Source organism: Festucalex cinctus, chromosome 3 (genome assembly GCF_051991245.1).
Source record: "Festucalex cinctus isolate MCC-2025b chromosome 3, RoL_Fcin_1.0, whole genome shotgun sequence".
NCBI lineage: Eukaryota > Metazoa > Chordata > Actinopteri > Syngnathiformes > Syngnathidae > Festucalex > Festucalex cinctus.
The window spans coordinates 23,727,518-23,742,713 of record NC_135413.1 but is presented as its reverse complement, the minus strand read 5'-3'; the positions used below and the strand labels follow the sequence as shown (position 1 = coordinate 23,742,713).

The 15,196-nt window shown below is 41.2% G+C and overlaps 1 protein-coding gene across 2 annotated transcripts in view; it reads left to right on the top strand.

The window, feature by feature from the left end:
• roraa (RAR-related orphan receptor A, paralog a) overlaps positions 1 to 15,196 on the top strand; it is a 264,732-nt gene that overhangs the window by 184,607 nt on the left and 64,929 nt on the right. The gene's annotated exons all lie outside the window — the stretch shown is intronic.

The following is a 15,196-nucleotide window of genomic DNA, read 5'->3' as shown; positions in this document are numbered from 1 at the left end:
TTCCTCACCCCCGTCCCCTATTGTGTGTCACCCCAAAGCTGAAAGGGTCCGCCGCAAAGTGTTGTCAAACTGCAAAACAAGAGTAACTGACGTATGACAAGGACACAATGCCTGGATGGGCCCGGCAAGAAAAGTAAGCGGGCTCCATCTGACGCCGGCCGTTTCATTTCTCTTCTCCCGCCACCTCAGGTGAGGTCGACGGCTGCGGCCGGGAGGGCGCGGACGGCCTCGCACGAGCGCAGGTTATCCATCACGCATCCGGTCGTCCACGCGCGCAAAGTCACACGCAGTCGCAGCGCGACCGTGTCAGCGTGTATCGGGAGGTTTGATACATGGAGGGCGACGGAGGCGGAGGTCGTGATGCGATAGGGACGCACTAGATTGGGGGCGGGGCATGACGGAACATCCTTGTGCCGCCGTCCATCTCGTCTCATCATCGCAATTGTTCTCCGCCACCGTATCAGATCACTTCAGACCGAGCCGCACGTCTGCACAAATTACACACTAGTGGAATGGAGAACAAAATCAATTTTCAGCAATATTCCTTGGTGGCTTTTTGCAGACGCTGATGCAACATCGGGCACAAATTAAGCCAAGTAAAATTCATATGCATAATTTAACAATTCCTGAATTATGCAGAATACTACTGAACAAACCTTGCATATAGTTGTCTGCTTCAGAACACTATAAGGGGGAAATTATGATGAAAGTTGTGGGGGGATCACACAAATGTAAAGGAAATGTGTTTACGTGACAAGAAATTAGGTACAATTCACCAAATGTTAAATATTAAATATTTTTTAAGAGGCAACCATAGGTGTGAGGAGAAGCAAAGATTTTAGAGACAAAAACAAACAAATGGTGCATGCATTGTGATGTGAATATTGCCAAGCAAGATTTTTTTTTCTTCTGTTTGGCAAAGTGAAGCACAAAAAAGTGACATGTTGAGAGAAGAAAGCAGAAACGCTCACAAAAAGCTTTGGGTGATATTATACATTGACGTTTGTGCTGATCACATTGTGTGCATTTTGTTGAATCTGCTTTATTAGAGAAAGCTGTTTTTTTTTTTTTTTGCTCTCTCTCTTTCTTCTCCCGCTTGCTATTAATTTGTGTTTCTGTGGGTGTGCAGTGTGAGAACAGGGAGACGTGGTGGTTAACCCATTGTGAAGTTAGCCGTCATCATTAAGATTCTCCAGATAACAGGCATGCGGATTTCTACTGCTCAGCATTATGGGATCCCAGACATCAAAGGCGGGTTTTCATTCTACTCCATCTGAGGCAGTGTGAGCGGGAAATAAAGAAACGGGAAAGGAGATATGGAGTCACGAAAATAAGCCATATTGGCACAAGAGAGTCAAGTGTACACCTGCTTCATAATGGTTCCAATAGCATTTGTAATATCGACTTTGTGCTGATTTACATCCAAATTTTCCACGCAAAAAAACTTGGTCTCGTGTCATTCTGGTTATGAAGAACAAAAACAATATCTTGAATATTTGACACGAGACAGTAGCTATTGTTAACAAGCGTGCCTATGTAATGTAAGGTTCCAAAATTGTTCAAAATAGCGCTCGCCTTCGAGCTTTAAAATGTTGTGGACATGGCCACTTTAGTAAACAAAAAAAAAAACATTTAACTTTTCTTTAGTGTCTTTTTTTTATGTGGGGAACCACGTACAAAAACATCACGCAAGGTGCTAATACATTGAATGAGCCGTGGTCCAGCGAGCTCGCTAGCTTGCTAGCTTGTTAGCATACGGGCTAGCTACATTTGCCTTACAATAAGTGCCTCTGTTGTGTGGATTTACACACAATGAATGTATGAAAGTATGAAGAGTGACTGTGGCTTATCGGACGAACCCAATACCAGTTAGGTAGTCTTGCGAGCTCGCTAGTGGCTAATCACTATTAGCTGCCTAGTAGGAGGCTAATTTGCTGCCCAGAATGCCATCGGCTTGCTCTGTGCTCAACACCTCAGGGAAGTTATTTTATTTATTTATTTATTTTTATTTATTTATTTTTTGTTGTTTTTTTTTTTTTTTGGGGGGGGGGTCTAAGAACAGATAGATAAAGAATAAAGCATTTGAAAGTGCTCCAGTAGGGACATTCCAAAAATTCCAAATAGCGGCGAAAAGCTAATGTGAAAATGATCCCAAACGTTGTAAATTCGGCGTTTTACAGACTGTTTTCTCCTGGATCACCGCCATCACGGCAATTTGTTCCTCAAAGCAGTGGTGCTTGCTTCCATAGTAACATAATTCCATCTTGTTGAAGTTATTCAGTTAATCATTCAACCCTAGTAGTGTTTTATTCTTTTTCAATAGTAAGCAAAGTTTTTTGTTTTTTTTTTGGCACCTTACATAGAAAGTTGCCCTAATACCTTTTTTTGTTTTTGTATACTTAAACCTGTCCTGTTTGATTGGTTAGTCATTCTGAATGATGAGTTTGTATGCCTTTTTATGCAACAGACAAGTTTGTTATACATCAAATCATGTTAAGTCATTTGGACATTCTCCCCGCACAGACTTGTCGTAAGGCACATCGGGCTTTGGGGACCTAAATAAGTCCAGCCAGGATTGTATTATTTCTTGTCTTTACAACTAATACAGAATTATTCTGTTAAATTTGATCACAACTGTTAATACCATTTACATTCTTTTGACATCAGTAATACAGTGATCAGATCCCTCCTACATGTGACGCTATTGTGCATTTAGCATTACATCAGAGGAAGATGGAACTAGTGTGTGAGACTATTCAATGTACAAGCGAGGGAAATATGCTGCTCTCCATTATTGTGTTGGATTACAGAATCAAGGTCGACTCACAAGACACAGAGCAGCATTATCCCTTAATCCCGTGTTTTGGTTTCAAATAGCCTTTTTACACCTAATCTTCACAAGTAAAATGACAAACATGAAAACCGTGGCAGGTATTTAAATGTGAATTAACTGCGCTGTTAAGGTCAACGGCTTATACACTGACTAAAAGCGTGTCTACACTTGGTGAAATAGCAGATGATCAGGAGTTTGCCACTAATGTTGTGCGTATTAAAGAGGACGAGTGAGCCTCGTGATGGAATGCCTTCCGGCAGTTTGAGATGGATAAGTCGAAGAACTTTTAATCCAAACTATGACTCATTTCATGTTTGTTTTTCCTTATTTTTTCCCCCTCTTTATGGAGTAGTATTTTACTTTAAGGGCTCATTAAATTTCATTTGGTCTGTTGCACAAGTTGCGCAGCTTCACTCTCAAAACTGGAGTGGTCAAAAGTAACCGAATTGGGTGAAATAGCAAACCGAGCCTTGAGTGCAAAAGGGAACTAGTGTTGAACTTGTGTTGTTCGGATACCGTTTTTTGGGCCCCGATGCCGATACCGATACCCAGCTTTGCAGTATCGGCCAATACTGATACCATACCGATACCCAAGGTTTTTTTTTCCTCAACATGAAAAAGCTGTCCTGCCATTGGTTCACAGCATTCAAGGGCCAATAGGATATCTTAGATTTGCATACAGTGATCATGTCACATATCAGTGAATGTCGTGCACGACCAAGACAAGATGCTGCTCCAAAATCTTATATTAGCTTTGGAATTTATGGTATCGGCATGTTTATTGTGAGTAGTCACCGATACCGATACCACTGTTTTAATGCAGTATCGGCACCTCTGCCGATACCAGTATCGGTATCGGAACAACACTAGACCGAACCATTACTGTATTATTTATATCCAGCATATTGGGTTGAGTATTTCACCCAGCACCTTGGGTCAAGATCTTGATTCGAAAGCGGGTAAATACTCCCCATACTGATGAGTTAAAGCTACCAAGGAATGGGTCTTCAATGGGTCAAAATATTTAATTCAACCTTGGGTAAATATAACCCAGTCTGCTCACGAGTGGCGACATTCCAGCAACGCAGACAACCGAGCGGCACCGTGTCACTCAGACTCGATTTTAGCGGCGCAGGAGGAAACTTAAAGGTGCTGTGAAAGACTAAAAGTGGGCCAGCTGTGGCTGCCTCCTGTTGACCTACCTTGTTCAGAGGGTCCAGGTACAGACTGATGACAGGACTCCTCCTCAGCGGACCACATTACTAATGTGTGAGGGTGCGAGAAGAGCACACCCTGTGATGAATCACTCCCCTGCACCTTTGGCATCCTCATAAGTCTAAAGTAAAAGAGCTGAGCGAGTGCACAGTAAAAAATAAAAAAATAAAAATACCTTTGTAAGATCCACCATGTAGAAACTCCTCGGACCGTGTAAAGAGGATAAGGGAGGAGGCTAAGTGATGCATGTCGCACATCGCCCCGAGATCTCCCTCAATCTTCAAGGAAGCGTGTATTCCCAGTGGTGGGTCAGTTGTTTTTATCAAGCACTGAAAAGTTGCTCGCTTTGTAATAAATGAGGGTAATCTGCATTGTGTTGACTGGATCGTCTCGCTGGACCACTAAATTAAGTCACATTGAACATTAAGTGTGTTCTTTAAAGCTACAAGTCGTTCTTCCAAGTATCCAAGCAGTTATTCACAAAGACAGAATAAAGGTTGTTTCCTCTGCCATGAAGGTTTTGTTACATAGTTGAGGGGTGAAGCTTATTTCTGAACCATTACATTTTCCAGAGGTGGGTTCTGTAAATTTTGCCGGTTTGTCATTCACCAGCGGCCATACGTACGTCGTCATTAAGTCCGTCATTATTTCAAGCTGAACCGTCAATCCATCATTGCTATTTTAACCGTGTTTCCATCATCGCTACGTCACGGTTATTTTATACCGTTGCATTATTGAGCTGGTTAGTGACGAATGCCTTTTTTTTTTTTTTTAAGTTTTCCGTAATTTGTTAGAAAAAGGGGTATCAGAGATTGACTGACGGACTTTCTATAAGTGCTGTTAGAACCTCTGAAATTTTGTTGCAGGGAAAAGGTATAGATAATCTTTTCTTCTTTTTTTTAACATTGCAAATAAACAAATTTCACGATGTTTTAGTTGTATTTGTTTTCTGAGTTAATGTTTGACTTGGCATACGTATACATTCTAATTTGGTGCTGCTTCAAATTCTGATTTTTTTTGGCCTTGGTGGAGGGCTTTCCTCGACTTAGTGTAAATCTCATGAAATATGGAACCAAAATACTATAAATACAAAAACAAAATTATAATAGTGGAACACGTTTCTTTGCTTTCTAAGAACAAATTTTAAGACGTTCATAATAGGGGCGTGCCAGAAAAATCGATTCATAAAAGAATCGAGATTCTCATTTATGAATCGAATCGAATCGATATTAATATCCAAAAATCGATTTTATTTAAATTAGAAATGAAGAAGGGGAAAAGGCAGTTGTAGCCCACATGCTGATTTTGTGGAAAAAGGCACTTACAATACAAAATTAATAAATGTTTAAACAAACAAACAAACAAACACAAAAAAAAAGACACTTTAATGTCTCTATTTGTCATTTTGTCTTGCAAAGCAAACTGGAGTAGATCATGACAATTTTTTGCATATCTGTGAATTGAAGCAGAAATCATTTGTCAATCAAATAATTTTGAATCGAAAATCGTTTGAATCGAGAATCGAAAATCGATTCTGGATCGAATCGTAGACCCAAAAATCGTAATCGAATTGAATCGTGAGACAGTCAAAGATTCCCAGCCCTAGTTCATAATGAACATATTGATGAATTAGACTCCTTATTGTCAGTACATAAAGCTTTAAAAATAAAGAAACCGACTCGACTCTTATCGTGTAAACTTACCTCTCTTCATCCATTGTAGCGAAATGCAGGCTTGTGGCAGTACTTGAGATCTCAATATGGCCCCCCAAAAATGTTCTGTTGTAGTTGTAACATATTCTCTCAAAAAGTAATTAAGCTTAACTTATAATCAGAATTTTGTTGATGGTCAATTATACATACGTATAACACTGTAGAACAATATGGACAGGAACTAGGATCATGTTTGGATTCTGCACCCAAAAATTTGTTACGGCCGTCAGACCTAACTAAAAAAAATAAATAAATAAAAAGGAAAAATGTTCCCCAGTGTAATTGGAGGATATCTGGTAGGACTGACAGAGTTTGTAGTTGTCTGCAAGCATGCGTTTCTTGCTTTAATTAAAAGCAACTTAGTTTGGTAGCTGCGCACTTGGCTGTTCTGCTTTCTTGTTTGTTTCCCGCCTCAAGCCACAAGTTTAACTATTTTAGTTTACACGCCTACCTGCCCCCCTTAGATCCGGCGTCGGTCGGGCTATATCGGTGATGTCGGGGAGTGTGTCGGTCGGAGGCGAGGCAATACATCACACACTCCGGGGGGTCTCCCCGGTATGCTCCTCAATAATGAAGTTCATTCGTTAACTTCTTCCTCAAAGGCCAAGTTCCCCCGCTGCCCTTTTCCGCCGCCTTTGCAACTCTTACCGGAGTCACCCGACCAGCGGGGAAAAAAAACACATCATCATGCTTTTCCCCTTGACAGGCCCAGCAGTTGCCGTTGCGGGGCATGAAGAATAAGCAGGTCCATTACCGATCCCTCATGCCTGGTTATGGGCATAATTATCACAGGGAGAATGACCCGCTCTGTTTGGTTTGCTGAGGAGGAGCCGCACCTTCCTAATCACCTCCTACTTCCCTCCTGTCGTCCTCATGCCACGGTGATGGAGCTGTTTTTTCGGGATGGGTGGTGTGGGCCTTGCCAGTTCATTAGAATTCACAGGGTTCCACCTCCCCGCATAGCCAGGCTAAGCCTCTCACACTGGCTGCCGTGCCTGTGATAATCTCCCCACCTTCTTCCCCTTTTTCTCCCATCCTTTTCCCCTCCGTCCCCAAGGGCAGCCTCGCACAAAAGAGCTCGGCAGCAATTCATTGTTAAATCTCATTCCTATTGATCTATTGAAATATTGTTCCACGGGATGTGCCATGGCACTCCAGCAGTGCCAGTGATCTCTTTTCACCAACCAAGTAAACGGATTCTTTCCACTGAGTGACAACCTTTGTTGGATAACTCGATGTGCGCATTGTTCGAGGCCGCGTTAATCAATGCGAGAGCCATCGCGGTGGATTGTAAACCCTTCTCTGTACGGCGAAAGAGCCTGAAGACAGAAAGAAATTGCCACAAGCCGAGGAATGGCAGAAACAACTGCGCAGCCACGAAAACAAAACTGTGGGCGTAAATAATAAATGTCTTGCCACAACTGCCTGCAGGGGTCATTTAATGTAAAGCAGGCGTGTAAATCTCCTTCAACTTGGTCTGGCCGAGCTGCCATGGTGATTTTAATGCTAACGCCTTCAATTGAATTGATTTGGAAGTACGTGGGGCTCTCACGTTAGTGTTTACGCTGGAAAATACATTCCAACTCAGCACTATAAATATCCGTAAAACAAAAAGGTTACGGCCTTGTCAAGCATTCACCGTCTTGTTGATTCTGATTATATGACAGTTGACAGTTTTTCACTTCACCTATGCACGAGCGATATGCTTTCATATCGCACTCTTTTGACCCTTCTGTTCTATAAATATTGTGTGCGTATGACAAATTCAAAGAGAGCGGAGCTGGGTCGGCCTGTGGCGACGGCACGTATGGATGCATGGCGGCGTGTGGTCGCCGTGTCATCAGATTGGATGGTATGAAAAATAAAGCATTTAGCTGCCGCGTTACTTTACTGAACACACAGGAAATCGTATTCAAACTTGCCTTCCATTCAACCACACACTTAAAACCCCTGGGTCAGAAGTAACCCAAAATAGGTGAAACAGCTAACCTAGCAGGGGTGAAGTATAAATACGGGTAAAAATATATTCACGGTGCATTGGGTTGAACATTTGACCCAGCATGTTGGGTCAAAATTTTGATCCAGATTTTGATGCAACTGCTGGGTCAATGGAACCCCTGGCAAAGCACAAGTATGGGTAGACCTTACTCGGCCATCTTACGTTGCTCGACTTGAATACATTGATTTATCTGCTGCGTATTCACGTTATTTTCTGTCTCTGCCACAGTGTGTGGCGCACGGTTGTACTAATAGGTCTGGGAGAAGCGCGACATGCAAATTTGATTGGTAAAAAATGTGATCATAGATTATCACTTTTATTTTTATTTTATTTTATTTTTTTTATTAAGAGAGAGCTCAGAATTGTTCATTCGGTAGTCTTGCCGATTCAACGTCTTATCATTGCTCTTTTTTTTTTTTTTTTTTCTTTTTTTTTACACGTGTATGTGTGCATGCGTGTGCGTGCGCGTGCGTGCAAATACGTGTAAATTTATATGTAGGTTATCACTTCTAAGGTATGTCTGCATTGTGTTGTTAGAAACATTATTCCATATTAGGATGCTGGCCTAAAAAAAAATGTAAAAAAATTGTCAGTAATAGGGGCAACATAAGATGGCTGCCCTCTAGCTTCACCTGCAACCGGCCAAATTGTAAGTCCACTTGCATCTAAATCATTGCTACCCTGTTTGGGATTTGAACCTGATTCCTGTGTCCAAAGTCATCGGCTTTACCCACTGATCCACACACCCGCCACCACCACCGTTTTCTAAGAATGTTACATTAAATTTACTTCTTCTCAGCACACAAAACTACAATAGCAACTAGTGATGCACGATAATATCGGTGGCCGATAATTATCGGCACTTATCGGCCATTTTGACGTCAAACAGATAAAACAGATAATAGAGAAATCTGCCGATAATTATCGGCAATTTGATTTCATACAGATAAACTAGATACGAAAGAAATCCATCAATAATTATAGACATGCCACGTTGGTCCATCTGTTGTGTTTGTGGCTCATATCAATAAAATTCAGCTTCATGGTGCTTTACATACAATGAAACATTGTGCAAAGTTTATACAATGTTTCAATGTATTTGTTAGACTTATAGTAGCACTTGAAAGCATATTTGTTTGTTTGTTGCAAATTAATTTTGCAAACAATTATCGGCTTACTTCTCGGTTATCGACATCGGCACCTCTAAATTATTGGTTTATCGGTATCGGTTGGAAATAGCATTATCGTGCATCCCTAATAGCAACCAAGCAACCCAATCTTCTGACAAGACCAAGAATTAACCCAACCTTCCGCTCAACATCCACAGCTTCCCTGCAAGTGCGTTAGGAAAACAACCCAGCCTTTTTATTCGTGTGTACAATATTTGCTCCTGTGGACTTATTCCAACATCCTTCTCTCTTTTCACTGTGTATATTTTCAGCGTGTTGTTTTTGTGATTTATTGAAGTCTTCCCACAAGCCTGCAGGAAATTGTTTGAAATGGCCCTAAATTGGTTTAGGATTGTGCAGTGTGGGCTGGTGCTATTACGGCTCTAATATTATACGCGACACTCCTTGGCATCTATATTAAATTGATCTGTATTGTTTTCATGGAGTGCTTGTTGCAGCTTGTTAATTCTAGCGCTGCTGCGGGCGTGCTGGTGAGTTTGCAATCACCCTGGTGGCTCGGTTTGGGGAATTTAAGACTCCGTTTTTTTATTTATAATTATGTCCTGACAAGCTCTGGCACACAACCAGTAAATCCATCGCTGTTTATCCAGAGAGGTCAAAGGCCGGAGTGCAACGACATGCAAACGACAACGGTCTCCGGTCTCAAACACCGATGCCGAATGGCTAGCGTGGCTCCGCCGCATGGTGAGTGAGCGTGTGCATGTGTGTGTAGAATGGCGACTGACAGACTGCTAATGAGGCTATTATCAGTTCTGGTCCGCTCCTCCTCTCAGGGGGGTGTGGGGGGCGCCGGGCCAATGCTTGCTGCGCCTCATCACAATTGAATTCAATTCCACGAAGCTTGTTTACAAGAAGTACATTTGCGTGAATGAATCCAAGAGGAGGGAGACTCGATAGATCGAAATGCACACACTTTGCGTTTATATGCGGCTCATAATGCGTTTCATTCTCAAGAGCGGGAAGAAGCGATCGACTGCTGACACGCTGTTTAAGAGGGGGCTTGCATCATGCATATATCCTTTACAGGGAATTACATGGAGTTGAAAAATTGATATTGATAAAAACTGCTTAACTCATATTCCACTAACACAATATTAACCAGATTACCGTATTTAGACTAGTCGGGCTGCATATAACATATTATTGTCAACTTTTTTTTTTTTTTTTTTTACTTCCCCTTTAAGATTCAAATGCCAACATTTCCGTTGTATAAGGGCATCTTTTGTGGATTATTATTAGGTGTAGTAGCTCTCATGTTGCTGGGCAGACTTCATCTCACCATGCACTAATTTCTCACGAGAATATTTTGTCTCTGGCCAAAAAAGAGCCTCCTTATTGTGCCAAAGCAAATATCGCATTGGAATATAAAGATTGTAAGAACTAACATTTTAAAGTGGTTTACCACCATTTCAACCCGCTTTTTGTATGTGTGTGTGGTCACAAACAGGAAGTGGGTTTATGTGGCGTGGATGTCTAGTAAGCTGCGCATGCACTCGCCAGCTACACCTGTGTAATCATGAAAGACCTGATGAAAGAATTCTGCTTTTCATGATGATAACAACACTTGACGTAAATGCGGTCAGATCATGTGCAATGGCTTTAGAGATGGCAGTAATGTGTTAACAACACCACATTACAGCAGGCAGACCATCAGGATCCTTGAGAGGTTAATCAATGCTCTAATGAACATGTATCAGCAGCTTATTGGCATTCTGTCACAAGCAGTGTGCAGCAGTCAGGGGAAGAATGTGGTCAACAGCAACTGTTAGCTGGAAAAATCTCTCCTTGGGGAAAAGCAGGCATTGCTGTGCATTTTCATGACTTGTCATATAAACCAATGACATGCGCTGGTACTTGAAAATGTACAATTTGAGTGTAGGCTGATTCAATTATTAGCACGTCACAAGTATGGTATTAAACCAGGAAAAGTATCTCTGTTTATTTATATTAACTCATTCACTCCCAGCCACTTTCACAGAAGCAATCCCGTTCGCTCCCGGCTGTTGTACTGGATTTTGACTGATTTTGCAAGGCCCACAGAATAATGTGTCTCTTCTTTCATCAGGAAAAAAAAAAGTATCTTTCTATCTGTTTCCGTTTTGCAGCAATTAGCATTAGAAGAGAGCTAAGTTTCGATAAATCTATTTAAAATGATAAGTAATTGAGATTTTTTTTCTAGCTGGCCCTGGTTGATCACCTTTGCTCTGCTGCCACCTGCTGGCCGTTTGTGTAATAACTACCATTTCTGCAACCGTTCTGTGCAGTTGAGAGGCTGCATCAAATCCTTCTGTCTGCTCTCGCATAAAAAAAAAACAAAACAAAAAAACGTATAAATACGTCTTTGGGACACTTAGAACATAAAAAAACGTATTTATACGTTATTGGGAGTAAATGAGTTAATTGGAATACAGGGTGTATATGTATATATATATATTAGAGGTGCAACAAAAACCGATTCAAGTCAGAAAATCAGTTTTGATTTGATGAACCAAACCAAATTGTTGCATTCTAATATTATGGGGCCAGCATAATAAACTCTGCCGGTAGTTCTTGTAGCTAGCGTCGGACCCAAAGGGTCGCTCACCGCTTGCCTTCCACAGCTGGGGCCATCAGATGGTCGTCGTTGAGTCCCGTGATTTGGGCTCCCACCGCTTGTCTCCCTCTGCTTTGCTTTTGCAAGCTATTGCTAGCTTCTCCTGCTAGCCCCTCTTGTTAGCCTTGCTACCCCCTCTTGCTCATCATGCTAGCTCCTGCTCACCAGGCTGCTCACTCGCCCGCTCCAAATTTAGTCGTAATAGACCCTTCCAGCTGATGTCACTTTACCCAGAATGCTTAGCGACCGCTTACCCTCTTGGTGGTCAAACAATCCATAGAAAGACACGGAGGAAGCATCGTTTTCGGTGAACAATTCGTCTAAATACAACGTACCAAAAAAAACGTCAAAAGTTATCAAGTTCCTGCGACACACTAGAAACAGCCGTTCTTAGCTGGTATCGGCAAAAGCTGGGAGTTGGTTGGAGGGAAAGATCCGAATCTAATTTCACCATCGGCCTGGTCAAAGCAAGCCATAAGGTTCCCCCAAATAACATCACAATACTTTAAATTATCTCATTGTGAAGAGCGGCTATACGTGGGAGGACTTTGACGCCATCAAGAGCCTGGATTCTGAACTATTTTGTGTCTGGATGGGTGAAGGATGTCAGCTGCGTTCAACACGACAATGTTTGTCTCGTAGCAGCAAAAATATGTTCTATTTATCTTTTGGTTGACACGGGTTACTGGCGTAAAACGTTCTTCATGAAATCGTTTGTGTCCGGATAAACTCGTCTTGCTGTACGTCCGCGGCGCCTCCTGGAAAGGAAACATCCCAAAACAAATGAATGTAGAGCTTGATTTTCAGTGAGAGTTTTCGTTAAAAAGTGTTAAATATGTCAAGTGTCACAAAAAACGTCCAGAGTAAGACACTACATTACTGCGAATCATTGAAACTAGTCGTTTGAAGCCGCTAGCTCACGCTAGCCAGTTACTCCTCATTGTTTTTCGCGGGGTTTAGAATCGCTGCCGGCAGCCGAAAGAATGATCTCATCTCTCTTTGAGCCATCCGAGCATCCGTTGGCCGCACACAAGTTCACCATAGCATTGGTCGCTGATTGATCAACTGTTTGACCTATTTTCTAGTTCAACGTGACGTCACAGTGGAAAGGTCTATTGGTGGCAGCCTAGCAAGCGCGGTCTCACTCAGGCACCAAAGTGCCCCTTTCAACCTTTGTAAACTGTGATTCATTCGCTATTTGATCGTGTACTTGCGTATTTGCAAAATCCAGAAGCTGTCAGATCAATTACATTAATTTCTCTATTTCGGTGCTACCCGTCCAGATATTACAAATGAAAGCTGATAGGCTCTGCGCTAAGCTACTCTGTGTGAACCTGTGGTAGTTTCCAGGAAGACTGAAAGAACAGGCGCTTTGAAAAGCAACCGCAGATCGTAGCAACAGCAGTTAGCTTATTCTGACACATCGGGTGAAGCTCTTGCCTCGGTGAAAATGAGATGACCAGCATCTATGAGGTTGTTTCTGATTACTTTCTATCCCAGGCATGCTTCAATTGATGCTATCGGGTTCAGCATGATATTTTGTTCATTAAATGCGTCGCAATAAGAGACCAGTGTTGACACAACATGAGTTAATATGTTTAGTGTCCTTAATGGATCACAGGGGTCCTAATGAAACGTTGTCATGGAAAGATTTATGTCGCAACTGCTGTTGAGTCCTCATTTCCATATCGTATATGGTTAGGCATACCTTTATTCAATTATTAGGACACAGTGGAAGGCGTCAAATGAATAATAAATACATTTAGAATTCAAAATGGGACTAAATAAATATTCAAATCATCTGTAACAATTGCATAGTTAATGTGCAATTCGGTCCCGGTGGAAGCACCATCATTCTCTTGCAAATACACAGCGAAGCAGTCATGTTGTTAACGTCAGACACATCTAAAGAGAATGTGAAATGAGCCTTCACAATCTTCAAATTTGAAATATTCATGCTGTAAACAAATATTTTTTTCTACCCCTCATCTTTTTTTTCTTTTTTTTTCATTTTCAGATTTGAAATATTGTAGCGTCTGAAAGCGAAGCCTCGCGCTGTTTGTCTTGAGATGATACGAGAAGCAGCTTGTTCAGGGAAATGCCAAATGCAACGTGGTTATTGGCCAAGGCTGGATTGCACTAAAACCAGAATATTGTATCAGAGGGAGGCAGCTGGCTACGAGTCAGAACAGATTATCATATGAGGATGAGCGAAGAGGTGGGGGTTGGCGGTGGGGGGTATATGGAAGGAGAGAGAGCGGGATGGTAAGCAGGGGGCGAGAGCGAGGCGAAGAAATCCTAGCGAGAAACTCATCGCCTGGTTGCTGTGGGGCGGCGGCGGGGGGATCATCCCAACCCTTTCGCCACTATCGCCCCTTCTTCACCTGTCAAAATGAGCGCGTGAGATCTGTCAATGCGTGTGTTGCATGCACGTCCTCTGATAGGTCAGAGGAAGAAGCTGTGGCACCACTCATCTTCTCAACGCGGCTGGCAGACATTTGGACCCCACACATTGAGAGAAATTACTAGGGCCCAACTGATTAATTGTCCGGCCGATTATGGCCCTTCAAACATCAGGCAAAATAGTCGGCCAAATACCTTTATGTACTCTAAACATTTACGACAAATAACAGTAACACTGGTGTCATTATTTACTATACATAAATAAATATATGCTATGAACATAAATTGTATTACACCTATATGTGTGCATATATTTGGAGAGTTTTTCATGCTGTACATGACTTGGCCATATGGGGGCAGTGTGGGTTTCTTTCTAGTTACATTAAAGAGTAGAAGAAGAACGTAGCGATTGAGGTTTTTTTTTGTTTTTTTTGTCAAGAAAACTTTTTTTTGCAGTGTATGTGGAGCATATACCATTGAAATTATTGTCTGTGTACTTCCCGCAGAGTTTGTTTGTTTGTTTGAATGTACGCTGTTTTGAGAGATTTCACTGCCACAAGTTAGCATGCTAATTTTCGCTAGCTGGTGAATGGCGTTTTCCATTGTGTATTAGCTTTGAGATAGCTAGCTACGTTAGGGAAATAATACATATCAAAGTGTGATATATATTTGAGTGTGCTCTACATTTAATTAACTTAATTTAATTTAATTTTGAATTTCAACTGAAGTACAATAAACGGCTTGAGACCTCAGTGAGCTCAGGGAGGGCAAAATATATATAAAATGTGTTGATAAGGTCAGTGGACCTGTCATTCAAAACAAAGAAAATCTTTAGCATTTATTTATTTATTTTATTTATTTATTTATTTATTACAACAAATGCTTAGGTGAGCAATGCAAGGAAATTGACCTGGATGTCACTATTTTACACACCAAAAGACAGAGTAAATAAAATAAAAAATAAATAAATAAATACACCAAACAAAAATGTGTTAAATATGACACCAATTCAAGTGCTAGTTACACAAACACATATGAGAAGGATTAATGTCCTTATAACTTCATTAATGAATGCATAGTCCCACGCAATGCATTTTAGGAACCCCAAATTAAATTATTATTTTTTTTTTTTAAAATGTCAAATTACAAAAAAAAAAAAAAGAAAGAAAGAAAAAAAGAGTATATAGCTAACTGAGATATTTGTAAAATGTTGGCTACTTTGTTTATTTTTTGTATGCAGACCAGTATAGG